The sequence below is a fragment of the Podarcis gaigeae genome (assembly GCF_964106915.1).
Source record: "Podarcis gaigeae genome assembly, chromosome: 6".
NCBI lineage: Eukaryota > Metazoa > Chordata > Lepidosauria > Squamata > Lacertidae > Podarcis > Podarcis gaigeae.
In genome coordinates, this window is record NC_139682.1 from 79,077,748 (window position 1) to 79,096,750 (window position 19,003).

The 19,003-nt window shown below is 42.1% G+C and overlaps 1 protein-coding gene and 1 long non-coding RNA gene across 16 annotated transcripts in view; one reads left to right on the forward strand and one right to left on the reverse strand.

Annotated features, from left to right (window-relative positions):
* NTNG1 (netrin G1) overlaps positions 1-19,003 on the forward strand; it is a 207,975-nt gene that overhangs the window by 34,529 nt on the left and 154,443 nt on the right. The window lies entirely within an intron of this gene.
* The window catches only part of LOC310847758, a 55,055-nt gene continuing 46,588 nt past the window's right edge, over positions 10,537-19,003 (reverse strand). The window contains exons 4-7 of one of the 4 annotated variants that reach the window (XR_014565996.1): positions 18,497-18,755; positions 15,470-15,564; positions 14,152-14,267; positions 10,537-10,646 (exon numbers count right to left, since the gene is read on the reverse strand). This is a non-coding gene — a long non-coding RNA (uncharacterized lncRNA). Of the gene's footprint in view, positions 10,647-12,855; positions 14,268-15,469; positions 15,565-18,496; positions 18,756-19,003 lie in introns of those variants that run through there. The other 3 variants (XR_014565998.1, XR_014565999.1, XR_014565997.1) reach the window with 3 other exon arrangements.

Genomic DNA, 19,003 nt, shown 5'->3' on the forward strand with positions numbered 1-19,003 from the left:
TCTAAATAATCTAAAATAAAGAACTGCTTCGTCTTTAGGTCCCCCCTCAATCATAGATGGATGGATGTGGATTATGATAGCCATCCAAAAGAGCTGAGAACCAACTGTGTGCCATCAGCGCCTTTTGCTCCAGCTAGGAAAGCAATATTTACTACATTTTTTAAACTGTATACACTGCGGAAATAAACACTGCTATCTTACTTAATTGGACACACAATGTGTGGGGAAATGTGCCCTTTTCTGAATAGAGATGAGGGAGTTAGCCTCCTGGTTTCAGTTAGGATAATTACAATTGTAAAGCTGTGTTTTCCAACTCCCACCACCCAGAAATATACCCTTCCAAACCTTTAATTAAACCAAGAGAAATGCTTCGTTTTCTTCTGGTTATTGCCAAAACATGTTTCGGATGCCTGGAGGAGTGTTTGATTGCACTTTCATTAGAATTCAATTTCTATCAGCCATACAGGTGCAATGAAAGAAATAAAAATTAATTAAAACTGTGGACATGTTTATCCCCTCCAGGTGCCATGAAAGGTAGTGGCAGAGACATTTTTCAAGTAATTAAACAGACATCTCTCTGTTTTCTAATGAGTTACTACTCGCCGCTCTAAAAATGCACCAAGCAGGATTCATCATCAGTCTATAACAGGTGATGGGAGAGTTCTGTATTGGAATAGCAGCAGGATCAGCTACATTGTCTCCATTGTCTGGCTGCCCCATAAACAGACCAGCATAATGGGGGTGACTTTATTTTCATTTAATGAGTCCCTGAATTCCCATGTGCACAAGCATGCAATATCCTCAGTTATATCAATGGAATACAGCCTTTCCTTCTTCCTTTTGTACAAACTGGGCATGTCCCTTTCAAATAATCTCTTCTCCAAACAGAACATCTTCTATCCTCATTATCCCTGGGCTCCAGAAGCTACCACTGCAGGGAAAGAGAGGCTTCCTAATTCCTCTCCCCTTTTACCCTTTACTCTCCAGCCACGCCCAGTTCCTGGCTTTCTTGTGAGTAGGCTCATGACCAGGTCTTTACTTACAAGTAGACTATTAGCTCGCAGGAATCCTTTTAGATGTCCAATACAGCTGCATCCCATTTGCCCAGCAATGAGCAGCGGGGTGTGGGTGGGTGGGTGTCAATCACCCAGAGACCAGCATTCCAATTTCAGGGCAAGCTGGAAAGCAGTCTTAAAAACAGCTCCTACCAGCTATTCATAAATATCTTGGGTCAAGAAAGTATTCCGCCTAAATTGCTAGCTTGGAACTGCCCATCAAAAAGAAAGGACATTGTTAGAACTTTCATTGTGCTTCTCCTTTATGTAGTAAAGCAGGAAGTTGAGCACATTCTCTGCACCTCTTGTGGATGTTCCATAATGTCGTTTCTGTAGCAGAAAGAAATAAAACATTTATCTCCTAATGCCAAAGTGTGGACATATTGCCAGTTAAGATGAATTCTCCAAGGGATTTTTCATTTAACAGTCTTTCTCTCTCTGATTCATCATTTTGGAAACTTTCTTTAGGCTTCTGATTTTTATTATTTTTTACAGCATACCACTAAATAATATCAAAGGACTTTTTTCTTAGGAAAAAAACTTTGTGGCACGACCTTCAAAACCTTCACCTGGCTACACCAGAAATGATTATAAAAGGTTGTGGCTGCAATCCAGCAAAGTGAACTATGAGTAAATTTTGAAAAGCAATGCTGGTAATTCATTGCAGGGAGTGAGTGTGAAGGCACTGAATGGGGAATATACAGACAAACTCAACGGTGTGTGCAGACAGTGGCTTCTACAGTGGTACCTCTGGATGCGAACGGGATCCATTCTGGAGCCTTGCTCACATCCTGAGTAGAACGCAACTCGCAACTGTGCGAGTCACGATTCGCCGCTTCTGCGCATGTGTGTGACGTCATTTTGAGCGTCTGTGCATGTGCGAGTGGCAAAACCCAGAAGTAACGCGTTCCGTTACTTCAGGGTCGCGGCGGAGCGTAACCTGAAAATGCTCAACCTGAAGCATATTTAACCCGAGGTATGACTGTAAACACTTTTGTATCCTGGCCTGTGTCAAAAAGTAAAATGCTTAGCAGACACTACAGTACTTTCTTTTAATTCTCTTGCATGCTGCTGCAGACATTTGGTGTTTAGGGTAGAGTGTAGCTAAGTAGTCAAGAAATACTTAAAAGGGCAAACAAACATCAGAGGAATCTGCTATACAAATTTGCCTATAGAAAAATGTGAGAAATGGAAGTTTTTGGTTTGTTGTAGAGTGTAAAGGCTGCAGGGGAAACAGAAAAAAAGGAAAAGAAAACCTCCCCACCCCACCCCCACACTTCATCAGCCTCCCTCCATTTTTACAGAAACAGATCAGGGGAAAACAAAAATGGGGGAGAACAGATCCTTGCCTCAATTTTGCTGTTTTTCTTCTGGGCTTTCACACCTCTAATTTATTATAAGGGGAAATTTTTCCCAAGATAAAATTGGACTCTGGGCGGGGGGCAAGGGTTGACTCTTGTAAATTACTTTTGTTCTTGTAAAATGATGAACAAAATCAGGTTCTTTTGAATGGTTAATCAAGAGCAATTTTCTTTCTTTTTCTGCATCATTTTATATTCAATAGTAGGTATTGATTGCCCACTTCGTAAGCAAAATCAATTATGAGTGAAGTATAAATTCCTTGGTTTTATAATTACACACCTTATAACAGAATGCATTAATGACACCCAGCTCCAGAGATACCGTCTGGTCACAACAAAAGCCTATTTTAAACCAGAGTGCAAAACATATTTACGTGATTCCGAATCTGGATTTTGACATCTTCAGAACTTTCTCTGCTCCCTTGACAAGGTCATTGTTTATACAACAAATGGTAGGTTGTAGTTTGCATTGCTTTAATATTGCAAGCGCATTATGCACTGATTAAACAACAGAGCACAGCTATACATCATACCCTGCCAGTCAGTTTTCCAAGGTCTATAGTTCATCATGGTTGGGAGACAGAATGCCAGACTAGAAGAACCCTTACTCTGATCTATCAAGGTGATCTTTATGTTCTTACATTAAAGCACAGGAAGGCAGCATGGTGCGCTCACCCCTCCCATCCATGTTTTGGACTAAAGCTCCTATGATTCCTTTCCATTGCCCATGGTACTTGGGCCTCATGCAAGTTCTATTCCACAACATCTGGAGGGCGCAACCTCCAGAGTTGCCCGTTCCTTATTAAGGCATATGCAACAAATGTTGGGAATAGGAATTTGAAGACTGAAAAAAGGAAGAGCAATGGTACAATGGAGGTGTAATGGCTGTCCACTTAGAGTTCACACATTGAACAGAGCTGACATTGAAAGAGCCAATCTGCCACTTGTCTTCTCCTTATGATTGAAACAGTGGTCAGAGCTCTCTAGCATTGCACACCTTGATTATATTGGTAGAGGAAGGACTACATTCAGCCCAGTGGCCACCTGAATTCCTGAATTATTTCATAGGAAATACCAAACTTCACACTGTCCCCTTATATCAGGGATATAACTGCTGATCCTCTGCATGTTGGACTCCTCCCAGCACTACACTGGCCATGCTGTCTGGGGCTGATAGGAGTTGGAGCCCAACAATGTCTGAATGGCCACAGGTTCTTCATCCCTGCCTTATGTGGATATATCATACCTGTCTACCCTGAAGAGTTAGGCAGGTGGTGAAGAGAAGGCTAGATATTGAATGGTTCCTATGACTTTAATTTGTTTATTGGGTTTATTAGGGTCCCATCGCTGGGTACAAGAATGAAATGAAACAATAAAGTGGCAATTAAAACTAATAAAAGCTCCAAGGGCCTTCTGATGGTTCCCTCACTGCGAGAAGTGAAGTTACAGGGAACCAGGCAGAAGGGCGTCTGCTCTGTGAAACACCCTCCCGTCATATTTCAAGGGGATCAATAACTATGAAACCTTCGGAAGACATCTGAAGGCAGCCCTGTATAGAGAAGTTTTTAATGTTTAATGTTTTAGTATGTTTTTATATATGCTGGAAGCCACCCAGAGTGACTGAGACAACTCAGTCAAATGGGCAAGGTTTAATAATAATAATAATAATAATAATAATACGATACCACATCAGCCTGTGGAGTGTATTCAGGAAAGTATGCTTGGCAGCAGCCCCACACTGCTCCTGCAATCTTATTACTTGCTTTGTTTTTTACACTTCCCTTATGAATCCTAATACTTAAGGGCAGCTTATAACTTGTCAAAGTAAGTAAAGCATTTTAGGGAGAGTCTCTGCAGGTTGGCACCCTAGAAACAGATCTCTGTCAAGCTGCAATATCCTGAATAGTATTGATGGGACTTGGCTTGCCCCAGGACTCCATGATTGTACTATACAAGCAGAGTAACTGGCATTGGGGGCAACATTCATATACTGAGGCTCCGAACATTCACCTTTCAAGAGATCCCTCAAGTCTGAAGAGAACGGATTTCATTTCTCAGCAGGGATGATCCATGTCCTAAAGCAAACTTCCATTAAAAATGCCTACTGGTATCAGGAAAGTTTCTGGTGATGCATACAAGGTAATACAGGCCCAAAGAGCTTGCTTAGACCAATCTGAATATTCTAGTTGACAGTAGCCCCTTTTTCTCATGGCTTTGATACATTTGCAATTTGTTTTTCAATTTTGGACATGTTTGTTTGTTTGTTTGAAGAAAACCCCACTGCACATGGAACAGGTGTTTTCATTGAGCAAGGTGTCTTCTTTCCAAAGGTTTTGTTATTATTAATGTTTGTTTACTTGGCTTCGCAACTGTGAGTATTCCCAAAGCATTCTAATAGCATCCAAACTTTCTGAAGCTTGCAGCGAGGCTTCCTTGGTAATGTACATTGTAAATGAAATGCAGCATGGACAGTTTCAAAGTCCATAAGAGTGGAGCTTTCTGGGAAAATCAATTTTAACAATTGATATATTACATCCCTTATTGGAAGAGAAATGTGCTGGTAGCATCTTGGAAAACAGTCAGGTTCTTATAGTGTGTTCACTGACAGGCCCAATCTCTTGCGGACCCTTAAATTCATATATAGAAATCTTTACTTTCTTGCAGACGTGAGCCAGTGGACTCACATTGATGCACAGATACACCAGCAATGCAATTAATTGGTGCTATGGAAGTAGCATACTTTCCTCCTAGGTTGTTTCACATCATGATATGAAACATCCTCGACCAAAGAAACATAAGGTCACAAGCAGTGTTAGAAACTCAGATATATAATCTAGGCGCCAAATGGCTCCATAAACCAGAGTTACAGTTGCCAAAATGGAATGCCTAGTTGCCATTTTTGGGCCAGAGGGCTCAAAAGTCATATTTTTCAGTATCCCCTTCTCACAGTGGCCAACCAGATGCCTAGGGGAAGCTTGCAAGCAGAATGGCATTTGTTAGCACTGATCTGTTGTTAACTCCCTTTGCCTTCCCTCCACTGTCAAAATGTGAAAACTAAGTTTGAGAACTGGTTAAAGGTAAAGGTAAAGGTACCCCTGCCCGTACGGGCCAGTCTTGACAGACTCTAGGGTTGTGCGCTTAATAGAATCACTAATGATAGCTATATAGAGATTCTTGGAATCTCTGTTGGGTAACAGGAATTTAATATTTATTTGTACACAGAGATGTAGCCCTTATATCACCCGTACCTGAAAATGCTTTCAGATTGGTACAATATAGTAATCATAAATGGCAAAGAGTGATTAATAATGAATTAAATTTCTGGTCTCAGTTACCACTGTATTGATTAGGAAGGTAAAAAGGTAAAGGTACCCCCGCCCATACGGGCCAGTCATGTTCGACTCTAGGGTTGTGCACTCATCTCACTCTAGAGACTGGGAGCCAGCGCTGTCCGCAGACACTTCCGGGTCACATGGCCAGCGTGACGAAGCTGCTCCGACAAACCGGCACCAGAGCAGCACACGGAACGCCGTTTACCTTCCCGCTATAAAGCGGTACCTATTTATCTACTTGCACCCGGGGGTGCTTTCGAACTGCTAGGTTGGCAGGTGCTGGGACCGAACAACGGGAGCACACCCCGCCGCGGGGATTCAAACCGCCGACCATGCGATCGGCAAGTCCTAGACGCTGAGGTTTTACCCAAAGCGCCCCCCGCATCCCCTTTGAGAGCTGGTTACGTTATAACAAACAATGTAGCTTTTATTTATTAAACTTTTTGTTTTTGTTATTATGTTAATATTTATTATTGATACACAACATAGCAGAACTGGTATGGCTCAAATTCCAAGTATCTCCACTGATCAGTATCTGGAATGGAATATCATACCATTATCAAAAGGGAGGTCATTTTGCATAACAGACTTCTTCTTCCTCTTCTTCTTCTTATTTTTCTTCCTCTTCTTCTTCTTCTTCGGTGAGCACTCATGGATGAGTAAGACTGTCTTCCATGAACACGGTCTTAACAGTGAGTCCGTAAGTGACCGTGGACGCCAATTCTGGATCCACGCGTGCTTCCGCATAACAGGACAGTAGGACTCACGAGGGTCCACAAAATTGTGGTTAGCAGGGGAGGCTTGCCTAAACTTTTTGGTCATTTGAATCCTACGCCCTCCCTCGAGAGGAGTGCCTTATCCTATATCTCACACCGTGTCTCAAAAATGAGAGGTTGATGAGCTGGGGAGAATTGTGCATAATGTGAAAGCAAGCCCAGAGCTGTAGAAGGGAGTGGCAGGGCTTGCTTTGGCTGGCCTCTCCATGAACCCAGTAATCACATATCCAAAACAACAACAACAACCCCACACTCTGTCTTCCTCTGAATTTTGAGGAGAGTCGGAGTTTCCTCATTCTCTATAGAGTTCCAAGATTGGGAGGAAATCTGTATCACTGTGGCTGGTAATTATGAGTAACACTGGAGGGAAAAATGGTTCTGTTCTTCTCAAGGTTTCTAAATCTGGCTGTAAACGTTATCCTTCCCTTGAACCCCAAGCACTTTTTACTAGTGGCTGCCGCTGCTTCTGTAATGGCTTCTGTGGTAGCAGTGGAAGTCTATCCTTGTCCCCCTTTTCTCTTCTCTAATGCCTCAAATGAATATTGGTTTGGCAATATCTCAGCTGCCAGCATTCCCAGGGCTCCCGGAGGTCCCAAATCCAAAATGGGATCCCTGGGCTAATGTTAAAAGTTTGGGCGCTCTTTGATGTCAGGCTTACATTGTAAGCCATTTACTGAATAACTGCCTTTCAATTAACCAGCAAATGTACATATAGAATAAATTAGAGTAATTTCAGACAGACAGCAGAAGGGTGAATAGCTTCACTCAGCTAAATTACATAAAATGAAAACAATTTTACATGCATTGAGTGGATTTAGAGAGACTGCTTTTGTCAACGACTTCAGTATTGATCATGCCTCATATGGCGTACTTCTGTTTACAAAGAATACAAATCTATTAATATTATTCTATTTTTTCCCCCATTATTCTTTTACTAATATTAAGAACACAGAGCTGTTTTCCACCCTTGGCTTTTCCATCATGTAGTATATTGATTAAGGTATTTTATGATTAGCTTTCCCAGGAACTTCAGGAGTTATGCTTTAGTAAGAGGGCTTTTGTTGAAGTTTGAGAGCTACTGGGCTGGGAGTCTGACCTCTGCATCTGACATCGTTACAATTTCTAAAACCATCTGAGTTTGGGTAGCCCAGGATTACTATGACTGACAGTTCAAAAATACAGTGATCTGTTGTGTCTAACCTATGTCAAGCTGGAGAATATTTAAATCAATAATAATGCTATCAGAAGTGGAAAATCAAATGCAAAATAATTCCCTAGGCTTCCTGTGCATAATGACACTTGCTCTTTTGATGAATTGCTAATGCATTCTTGCACAGGAGAACAGCCAAATCTGGGATAGAAAGAGCAAGACTGGAAGAATTTGTGCTTTTGTTGCCCTTACTACTGTTCACCGCTTATTTTTTTGTTTAAAAATGTAGAATTCACTGTTTAAAAACCATATTCAAGGCAGCACAACTCATACTAATTACCATTAAAAGACAAACAAATCCACCCAAAACCACTTTGTTTATCTCATCAGTGGTTATGGACTTGTTCAGAATTTAAAAGCTGGGGGGATTATAATAGCTATTCTTTCATCTCTTCATAGAAAGCACTTGGCACAGCCCTGATGGAATTCTACTACATTGCAAAGTTGGCAGAGGAGCTGTACAACTGAATACTCGCCACACCACAAATTCCCTGCCCATTGAAACCTAGCATTTCAGGGACAGCGGTCATCCCAATGTGCTCGTTTTCCATTCAGTGAGTTTTTGATGTGCATGAGCCTTTAGTGATTCTGTTTCCCATCAATATTCTGAAGCAGCACAAGCTTAAAGATTTCTTGATTCTCTAAAAGTTCATCTCTTATTTGGGAAAAAAAAGAGCTGAGAATATTTCTGCATCTCATAGCTAGAAAGAACAGGATTTTTTTTTTTTAAAGGATGGAAGAGCACATGAAGACTGAAAGCTAAACAAAAAGAGAGAGGGGGGGTCCGTCTCTCTTAAAACTGGAGAAGCTTCAAAGAACATATATAGTGTCAGAAACCCAGGAGATTCCAGGCTTGCCATAACATATTGATTCGAAGCCCGTTGGAAAGTATATCCTTTCTGGCATAAAAAGGCAATAAATATTTGGCAAAGGTGTGTAGCCTTTCTGCACTTAAGGTAAGAAGGGTGCACTTTGCCAGTGCATCCTTTAATATGTACTAGTTGTTAATTAAAACAGACGACTTTACTAGTTCATGTTTTATGCATTTGTGGGATTTTAATACAGCCACAACTAAAAGGTTTGGTTCAGGAGCTTGGAAGCCTCCTGTAACCCTTTAACAAAGCACTTTTCGACTTAATTGATGTGCTTAATGCTGCTATGATGCCTACTCAAGGTGCTCTAGGGACGTCAAGTAATGAAAAATGAAAATCTACTCCCACTCTCTTCCTGTGTGCATTAATGGACACCATTAATGATGCAATCGTTTACCTTTCTACTCAAAAGTAAGCCTTGTTGTTTTTAATGGAGCTTGCTAGCATTGCAATAGCCTTCTCATGCATTCAGTGTATTAGCTCCACCCCTGCTCCCAAACTGGACGACATGCCACCCCAATCTTTGAGTGGTGCAAGATTCCAGGGGTGCTAGGCAATTTACCTAGGGTCCATGTTTCCTTTTGGAAATGAGGCACAGCAGAAACTGTGGAGTCTTGATTTATGGTTGATTTACACCTATATGTGAATCAACCATTTACAACGCTGGAGAGGCTCCCAGCATTAACACTCCAAGAGAGACTTGTTTCTCCACAGCCGTGGATGCAAACAGAAGCCAACCACCATGCTTCAGCCCTCTCTCCAGTTTGCCGTCTTTTCCAACCTGCAACCTTTTCCCTCCCGGTCACATCCCAGCCAATTCTAAAAACTCTGGCTTTGTCTTCTAACTAACTTGGAGCTGGAGGAGGGGCCCCACCAACTTGCCATCTGACACAGAGCCTTTGCCTTCTTAATGGGCCATTGACTTCCCTTTGTTTTCCTAATGGCTCATCACTCCAGGCGATTACCTCATCAGGAAACCAGCCTGGCTTACAATTTAATCCTTGCTGGATCCAGGGGTTCAGGAGGCTTAAATAAATTCTAGCACTTACTGGATCCAGGAATTCAGGGGAGTCTGGCTCGTCACGAATACATAATGCCACGAAGACTCAGCATGAGTTTAAAACCCCAGGGGTTCATGGAACCACATTTCAAAAATATAGTTGACAACATGCTAACCTTATGGGGAAATGGGAGATGGGGTGGGGGAAGTTCCCATTTTTTAAAATCTCATTTTACTTTCTTCATTACTTTATTGTTTTACGGGTGGGGCAAGAGGAAAAGGTTTGTGGTAGGCTGTATCAAAATTGTGAAGTAGACTATAAATGCAATTATACAAAGTATTTCAAGGCTGGGGGGGGGAAATGGAGGGTACATTGAAGGCACTCCTCACCTGGAACCTAATTTGGTCTTGGGTCAGTTGGCTCAGATGATATTGGGTTATGTGGATCAATAGTCTATTCCAGTATAATGACCTGACCTGCTGTTTAGGGTAGATAGGAGTAAGGGGCATGCAACCAGACAACAGACCATCAAGCTTTAGACAAGGAAGAAAAAAATGAGATAAGTGAAGATGGAAACAGCCACAATGGCCAAGGCTTAGAGACACAGCAAGCTGACACATGGAGTAAAATGCATCTAGCTCTTGCAAATTCTAGCACAGTATAGAACAAGCCTGGGGAGTGTACAGTGAGATTTCTGCTGAGGGGAAAACTTCAGGAAAAATCTGTGTTCCCTGTGGAGTGTTTCAGGACACAGCTTTGCCTGAAGATGTCCATATCTAGAAGTGTTCTCAAACATCCCTCCAAATCGTAATCTTGTTGTTTGTGGAGATTTTTTAAATTCTCTAGTCACACAAGAAAAGGAACATACAAAATACTGGAATTGCATAACGAATATTTGTCCGCCTTCACTCACTACACTCCATTCAGGATACATACAAACCAAGGAAGCGTTTTCTTAATCATTTGGCAACACAAAATGCTGGCTGTTTTAGTTTTCCATTTGTTGATTTGATTTGCTCTTCACACTGAGGGAGAAATCCTGAAAATGGCAAGAAATGTCAATTTAATATGTTCTAATTGATGCTTCTGGAAAGCTTGCATCATCATAGGAGAAAGCAACACACAGTGATGTCAGTTCCGTACCAGCGTGAAAACCCATGTTTGTTTCCTAATGCCAAAATGTGGACATTTCGACAGTTAAGACGAATACTCCGAAAGGATATTTCGTTTTACTATCTTTCTTATGCATCATTTTCAGAAACTTCCTTTAGGCTTCTAATATCGTTGTTACATACCACTGAATAGCATCAAAGGGCTCTGTGGCACAGCCTTCAAAAACAGTAGACAAGACTAGGCCTTTGGGGGTGAAAGAAGAATAGAGCATTTTAATCCAGAAAACAGGTGTGTATCAGAAGTTTGGGAAACATTTGGTTCGTAGAGTAGTAGCTTATTAGCACAGAGCCTAACTATATGTGCCTGACCAACTCTTGTTTTTCAACCCAAAGGTATTATGATGCATTTTACAGTGATTTAAAACCTGCCTGGTATAATCCTCTGCGTATGGCTGTGGGAGTGTAATCGCCTTCTTCTTTTTGCTCAGGAGTGCTAGCTAGCAAACCGCTCGATCTGCAACCTTGTTAAGATGAAGCACTTGGACATAAACAGATTGGGTCTTCCTGAAGTCATTGGAATTAAATTGGTTTAAATCCAAGCACTTAAGCTTAATTGGGGTGAGGCTTTGGGTTGTACATCTGACAGCGCATATATTCGTGACAAGTGCCAAATTCGCTCTCTTGCTCTCTCTCCACCTTGCCATCGTTTTCATTGGGGATGAGAACTACGAGCTGCATCGGAATTGCCTTGAAGGGATGCTCTGGCATTGTCCGTGTGATTTTTCTGCTGCTCAGCTTCCCTAATAAATCATTTATATCAGGAGAAGAAGTGCAACAGGGCTAGTGAGAAAAACACGGTTGTTGTTGTTGCTGCTGCTGTTGTTGTTTTGTCTCCATGTCAGAGAGCAAAAAAGCCAATAGTTTCCCCAGCCCAGTTTGTCACTTTAGCTCCAGTTAAATGCTGACCTATCTGAGATTTTTGAACTTTCCGTTGACATCTCTATGAACTTGCTCTCTGTAGCTTTGAGTCAGCTTGCTGGCCTCTGCTTAGATCCTTATGCTTCTTAAATCTTCAGTTCTGTTTCTTTCATCTATTTTGCCCCTTGATAAGACTGTAGAAGTTTTGGAGTTGGTTAAGGAAGAAGAGAAAAGCTCATCCACTGCTGTTTTCTTAGCACAGATTTTTTTAAAAAGAGAGGAATGGGAAACAGGGTGGTGGAATAACTTTGGCCCCATAAGAATAGCTTTAGTACCATAGGCAGAATGGCATATTCACTCCTACAATTTATAATGTGTTTTATATGGGAACAAGAGCAATCCTGTCCTATTAGTGCCAAATTAGAGAAAACATTAGATCTGCATCTTTGTCCTTAAGTGCAGGGCTTTTAAATGCAAGTTGCCATGGTGAAGGTATTAATCTGGACTGGTTCCCTACCACAGGAAAGAAGTAGTGCCAACTTTTTGTTGCCTACTATGGTTCCAAATCACAGGACTCTATGCTGGCAGTTTCTACAAGGAAAATAACTCCCACAGGATTCAACTGGTCCCCCCCGCCATGGAAATTGCAGGCCCTGGGTCAGGTGAGCCGTCCAGATTGGGACTGAAGCAGGAAGCAAAAGCTGAAAACCCTCTAAACACCTGACCACCACCACCACTGCTTGGGTCTTGCTTCATGTTGGGGACCCTGCACTGGCAATTTGTGTTATAAAACAACAACCTGCACTTAAGGGCACATACATGGAACTTAAGTTCTACCTAGCTTGTGCCTCGGGACACGGATGGCGCTGTGGGTTAAACCACAGAGCCTAGGACTTGCTGATCAGAAGGTCGGCGGTTCAAATCCCCTTGACGGGGTGAGCTCCCATTGCTCAGTCCCTGCTCCTGCCAACCTAGCAGTTCGAAAGCACATCAAAGTGCAAGTAGATAAATAGGTACCGCTCCAGCGGGAAGGTAAACGACATTTCTGTGTGCTGCTCTGGTTCGCCAGAAGCAGCTTAGTCATGCTGGCCACATGACCCGGCCAATAAAGCGAGATGAGCACCGCAACTCCAGAGTCAGTCACGACTGGACCTAATGGTCTGGGGTCCCTTTACCTTTAGCTTGTGCCTTAGCTTCTTCCATTCCCCGCTTTCCTAGCCAGCCAGTCCCCCTGCCTTCCCTTTCATTTCTTCAAAAAAATACCTGCTGGTGGCTTGGTAACAGAAGAAGCTCCCATCAACAGCTGGTGTAGAGATGGACATTGTTTTCTGAAATGCTAACCTGGCAGCTGGGCTCTGGTGCCCAGCAAACTGCTGCAACAGGTATTTGAGGACATAATGGAGATGCTGCTTAAAAGGGAAGTGGGTGACTTTAATGAGGGCTGTTGTTTTGGACTAATGCCAGGTTTATTAAAAACTAGATCTGATATTTGCAGGGAGGAAGCAGTGGTTGCACTGGGCTCTTGAATATAAAAAAACCCCACAGAATTTGTTCAAAACATATTTCCTATGAAAAACTCCCTTTTTTCCATCAAAAGTCTCAAGATTTGTCAGCTTTTTGCCAGGATCCCTAGGGGACTGCCTATCCACTTTGAAATACCATCTGCTTCCACTGGGACTAAGGCAAGGGGCTTTGAGATTTGCACCTTCAAATGTTGAAATGTGGAACCGAAAGAAACAAGGACTCTACGGTGAATTCCAGTTTTGAAGCCTGCCTACACAAGAAACCAGAAAGTTTAAACTCTGTGGTCCAAAGGCAGACAAATCACTGATTTAATCTCTCTATGGTGGGAGTAGGCACTTTGTATACATAAAGTGGTCTTTCCCCATATTCTGGAGAACCATTCTTTATGTTTCCCTATGTTCTTCACTTGTGGTTAAACCAAGGTGCTTTAATTTCGCACTAGGTGAATATTAAGCCTCTCGGTTCCATATGTGGCCCTGTGCCTTTAATTAAAGAAAAGGAAAAAGACAAGCGTATCAGTTGATGCTGAACCTGAGGCCACAGTAATAGCTTTTCCGTACTATTTGTCTCATTTAATATTCACAGGCCACAAGGCTCTGTCTGTCATTTGTGGTTAGGAGTCTACATTTCCCCCCCTTTTAGTTGGTGAGAGCACTTGTCCTTTTTGTTCTACTTTGACACCGACACCGTGTTTCGCTTTACTCTGAACACAAAAGCGTGAGCGCCCCGTGCTGTTTGTACATTGGTGTCACCTCCTCCACCTGAAATTAGCATTTCCCAGTGCCAGCCGGCATATTTATATGGAGCATAACGTCCTAACTTTGACAAGTTAGGAAACAAAAACCAGTGTACAATGAGCATGCCAATTGAGGCTGATTATATTAATTGCTATTCAGGTCAGCGCTCAGATTAATTATTATGTTTGTGTAGCGTGTTTGTTAAGTGGTTGCCTGATTGCTGTTCAGAAGATTGATTACTTGTTACATTTACCTTGTGGCTTCTGCGGGGGAAACCGGTGCTTGCATTTCATCAGTTCAAAGCACACTGAGGTCAGGGAGGGCAAGTGGGAATTGCGTGTTGATCTCTTGGTAGAAGCTTGTGCAGACCTGAAATGGCATCAAATGCTTTGTTGACTTATATGCACCCTTTTGATCTTTGAGAGGTATGGTCTGAGGATAGAGGGTGTGGCCTTATTAGTGTCCTGAAGGTCAGCCTGGAGAGTTGTATTTTATCCAGGGTCCTGAGGTTCCTACCTACCCCTATTCTAAATGTTTCAGTTCCCCTTATAGATCAATTGTCCTTAGTACAGGCATAGGCAAACTCAGCCTTCCAGATGTTTTGGGACTACAACTCCCATCATCCCTGGCTAACAGGACCAGTGGTCAGGGGTGATGGGAATTGTAGTCTCAAAACATCTGGAGGACTGGGTTTGCCAGTGTGGTGTAGTGGTTAAGAGCGGTAGACTCGTAATCTGGTGAACCGGGTTCGCGTCTCCGCTCCTCCACATGCAGCTGATGGGTGACCTTGGGCTAGTCCCACTTCTCTGAAGTCTCTCAGCCCCACTCACCTCACAGAGTGTTTGTTGTGGGGGAGGAAGGGAAAGGAGAATGTGAGCCGCTTTGAGACTCCTTCGGGTAGTGATAAAGCGGGATATCAAATCCAAACTCTTCTTCCTTTGCCTTTGTGTTGGAGCAGCCACTTCCCCTTGGAATGCCCCAGAATGATAGTATCCATGGCATCATGGGATATGCAAAATGGTACCTAGACTGCCAACGCAGCTAACACTGTTCACTTGCAGTAGCACAAAAAACAGAAGTGGGGAAGCTGTGCTCCTGCCACTGCTGTTGGCAAGATTCATCCTGGTTAAACTGTTGGAGATTTTCTTCTTTCCTTGGGATAATTCAATGAAAATTTCCTTGCATTTTCTCTGCCAACAAATAGGACAGGGGAATTTTGATGTACCAGGTCATGGGGGAAAAGAAAGTGCACCCTCTTTGAATTCTGTAGTTTTACAAATGAAGGCATAAGAGCAACCATCTGTTCCTTATCAGGTCTTAAAAGTAGGTAAATACAACCTCAGATGAACAACAACACATGACATATTACACTGTGTCATGCAGAACATGCGTATAAAAATAAAATTCCTAGTTACGTCTGTGGGCCTGCATGACCTTGTACCTTGTTACACCTGTAAATCCTCTTCATTTATACAAATTCCAATTCAAAACTGAAGTATTTCCTTATGTTAAGAAAAAAATTAAGGAATGCATATTCCCCCCCCCCCCCGTCATTCTAGTTTAAGTAGTGCCTTTAAGAATTTCCAGTACTTGCTTTGCATCCTCTGCTCTTTGTACTTTGATCCGAGCTATTTGGTCTCACATTTCCATAAGGGCAGTTGTCACCCTGGAGAAAGATAGCATCATATAATTTAGTAAAGGGCATACTTGGGGGGGGGGGGGGTTTACAAAATACTTAGGGATTTAGGGACAAGAGGCTCTGTGATTAGAGCAAAGTGTGGAAGAGAACTTGGTTTTATTATCATGGAACATAAATGAAATATGCTTGGTGACTGGTAAAGCATATAAAAATAATGCAAATAGTTATTGTGGTAGTTATGAAGATAGTTGGACAGTTGTTTCAAGTATCAAAAGTGTTTGGCTATAAATATACATTTACTAAACATGTGTCAGAGTGTTAAATGGCACCTGGCTTTGGGAGGCAATACCATAATCGGATGAATTATATTGGGACTTAGTCCAATGTTGATTTAGTTTAATTGGATTGAGAGGCTATTCCAAACCAAGTGAAATCTTTAATAGTAGCAGAAAATAGTGTGGTGTCCCAAGTCGAAACATCCACAAGTTCTGTTTATAAGGAGATGACTGATGAAGAAATGGATAAATTAACTGATTTGATTAATAGGCAGAAAGGTAGTTCTCAGAATTTAACGCATTCCTGAGAGATGGGCATGCTATTTGCTGTGTCACAAATGAGAAAGTGTCCTCAGGGGCTAGAGCCCCAGTCCAGGGAGGTATAAACCTGCTGCCCAAAGCACTCAAGAAGGAAAGCAGGGGTGGTGATGTAACACAGCTCAAAACAGCTGGCGTCAAGCACAGGGAATCGGAATCAGCCTAGTGATGCCACGCCATCGATGTGCAAACCAGCTACCCTCCTTATACACTTCACAGATCCCACAGCACACATACTTTTAATGTAGGTGGAGGTCTGCTTTAGTTAAGCTTTGTTTTAGTCAGGGTTTAAAAAGGGAAGCTTTTGTAGGGGGAATTTTGCAAGAAATGTCTGCTGTTCAAATGGATCATACTCCAGAAATGCAATATGTTTTTAATATCACACGCTTGGGTGGCAGTGAGGAGTAAGTTCAAGCTAATAAGATTCTTCTCATTGTCTTCCTGGAATTCCTCCTTTTGCATCAGGGGGTTATACACACAAGGGAAGACATGAGCCTTCATCCTATCCCATCCCTTGGAGAAAAGATTCATAAGTAGGCTGAAATCCTATGTGCCTGTGTGGTAGTTTTTTGATATATATTTTTTAAAAGAAATAAATATATAAAATGGATTAGAGATGGGCATGCTATTTACTGTGTCACAAATGAGAAAGTGCTTTCCCATACATCACTCAGAAATGTTGCACAGGCAGTAAAACTTAGTTTAGTTACAAAGTTGTGAAAGTTCCTAAATTATTAATATAGGAACACGGGGATGGCTGGTGAGAGCCATGTGACTGAGTTGAGGCAACCAACTCAAACCTCTTCACAGGCTGGGTTTCTCAGGTGGACAATAGGCTGGATTACTTATTTCCTCCCAAGATAAGGGAAATGACATCGCTAAGCCTGGCAGGGCAGCCCACTCTATGGCAGGGGTAGGCAACGTAAGGCCCATGGGCCACAAGCAGCCCACGGGGGTCGTTTAACCAGCCCACAAGCCACCCCTGAAGCAAGCCACCCGCTTAGTGAGTCCCCGCATGCTGCACTAAACCAGCTCTATCCATCATATTCAGTTAAAAGGCCTTAGCAAACATCCAGCAATGCAGCAAGCCAGCCTCAACCCCCTGATCCAACAACTCTTCCCAGAAGATTTTTGTTTAACACCCACTGTGTTTAGTGTGTTTGACCCTGTTACATTATACCACACGTTTTTCATTGTCTTACAGGCATCCATCATCATTATTATTATTATTATTATTATTATTATTATTATTATTTTGCAATATTAAAACTTTATTTTTCAAAACTAGAAATAGAAATTTTACTCGGATCTGACAAATCTCGCCAGCACGGAGGCACTCCTGGGAGGTAATCATGACAACGGACATGCTTCAACCGCTTGAAACAGATTACTCATTTTCACCAAAAAAGATGCAAGTCCCTGCATAGAGCAAATCAATTCCTTGCAGTGACAGCCTATTTGTTCTGAAAGCAGAAAGACGGTCCCCTCAGACTCTGAACCAGCTGGCGTTAAACCCTTGTGCCTTTTCTCTGGGTTGCACACATTACATAATGCACAGGCCTAGTTTTTTTCTACTCTGTCTCACTCTTTCAGAGCACGGACCTGAGAGGTAGTTTGAGTTTTTTCATGCTGGAGAAACATTATGGCCATGACTGTTATTGTCGGTTGGCTGGTTCTTGCTTAACTGGAAAGACATAAATCTTCTTTAGAACGCTAGCTGTTGTACACACTCCCTTTCACGCTCTCCCCTTCAGCCCGCCCATGCTATTAGCTTTGGACATACTGAAATAATCTTGGTCTAGCATCAAAGACCTCAAGAAGTAATGATGACAGGGGATCTAAACTCATTAAAATCTATATGGGAGTTGGATCTACACTCTTAAATTGGTAACACAAACTCGAGGAACCTTTTAAATTAGTGTCGGCTAAACTGAAAGAAAATAGTTTCAAAACAATTCACACAATTCACAACCAATAAATGCCACAGGTTAATAATATCTCCTTTATGTTGGAGTGCATTACAAACAATTCGTTTCATATTTCCATATGTGATGGGGATGCAAACCTGTACAATTAATTTTAGAAAACTGTCTTTGAAGAAGTTCCTCCTATTACAGGACAGGCGATTCAACCTGGTCTGAGGCTAGCTTTCTTAAATCTGGTTATAAGATGACAACAACAACAAATTAATTCAGTTTATATTCTGCCCAATACCCACAGGTTTCAGGGTGGTTCACAACATAAAATCACAAGATAAAAACACAAGATACATAATAAAAATAAGAACAAGAACAACCCAATAATCCCCCTTTTCACATTTTAAAAGGACATTGGGTGAAGGCCTGGTTAAAGAGGAATGTCTTTACCTGGCATCGAAAGGTGTATAATGAAGGTGCCAGCCGAACTTCCCTGGGGAGAGCATTCCACAAATGGGATTCCACAAATGCAGAAAAGGCCTGTTCTCATGTTGCCACCTTCTGGACCTCTCGTGGAGGAAGCACACAAAGAAGGGCTCAGAAGGTTATCTAAGGGTCCATGTAGATTCCTATGGAGACAGGCAGTCCATGAGGTATTGGGATCCTGAGCCAAAATCATTATTTAAGGACTTACTAATCTTTTTCACGTCTGCAGCAAGAAATACAATAACACAATGTAGGAAAACAGCTAATTACTTAACTCTAGAGGCATGGTGAGATAGAGTAGCCCTAATGGAAAAACAAATAAGCATCTTAGAGAGTGCTCAGGAACACAAAGACCAAAGATGAATTTGAAACTGGATGGCACATGTTTATTCAGTACACAGGAAAGGACAAGGTTGTCAACTCACCACGAGCTTCCCATGGCTCACCCTAGGACGATCTGTATTATTTATC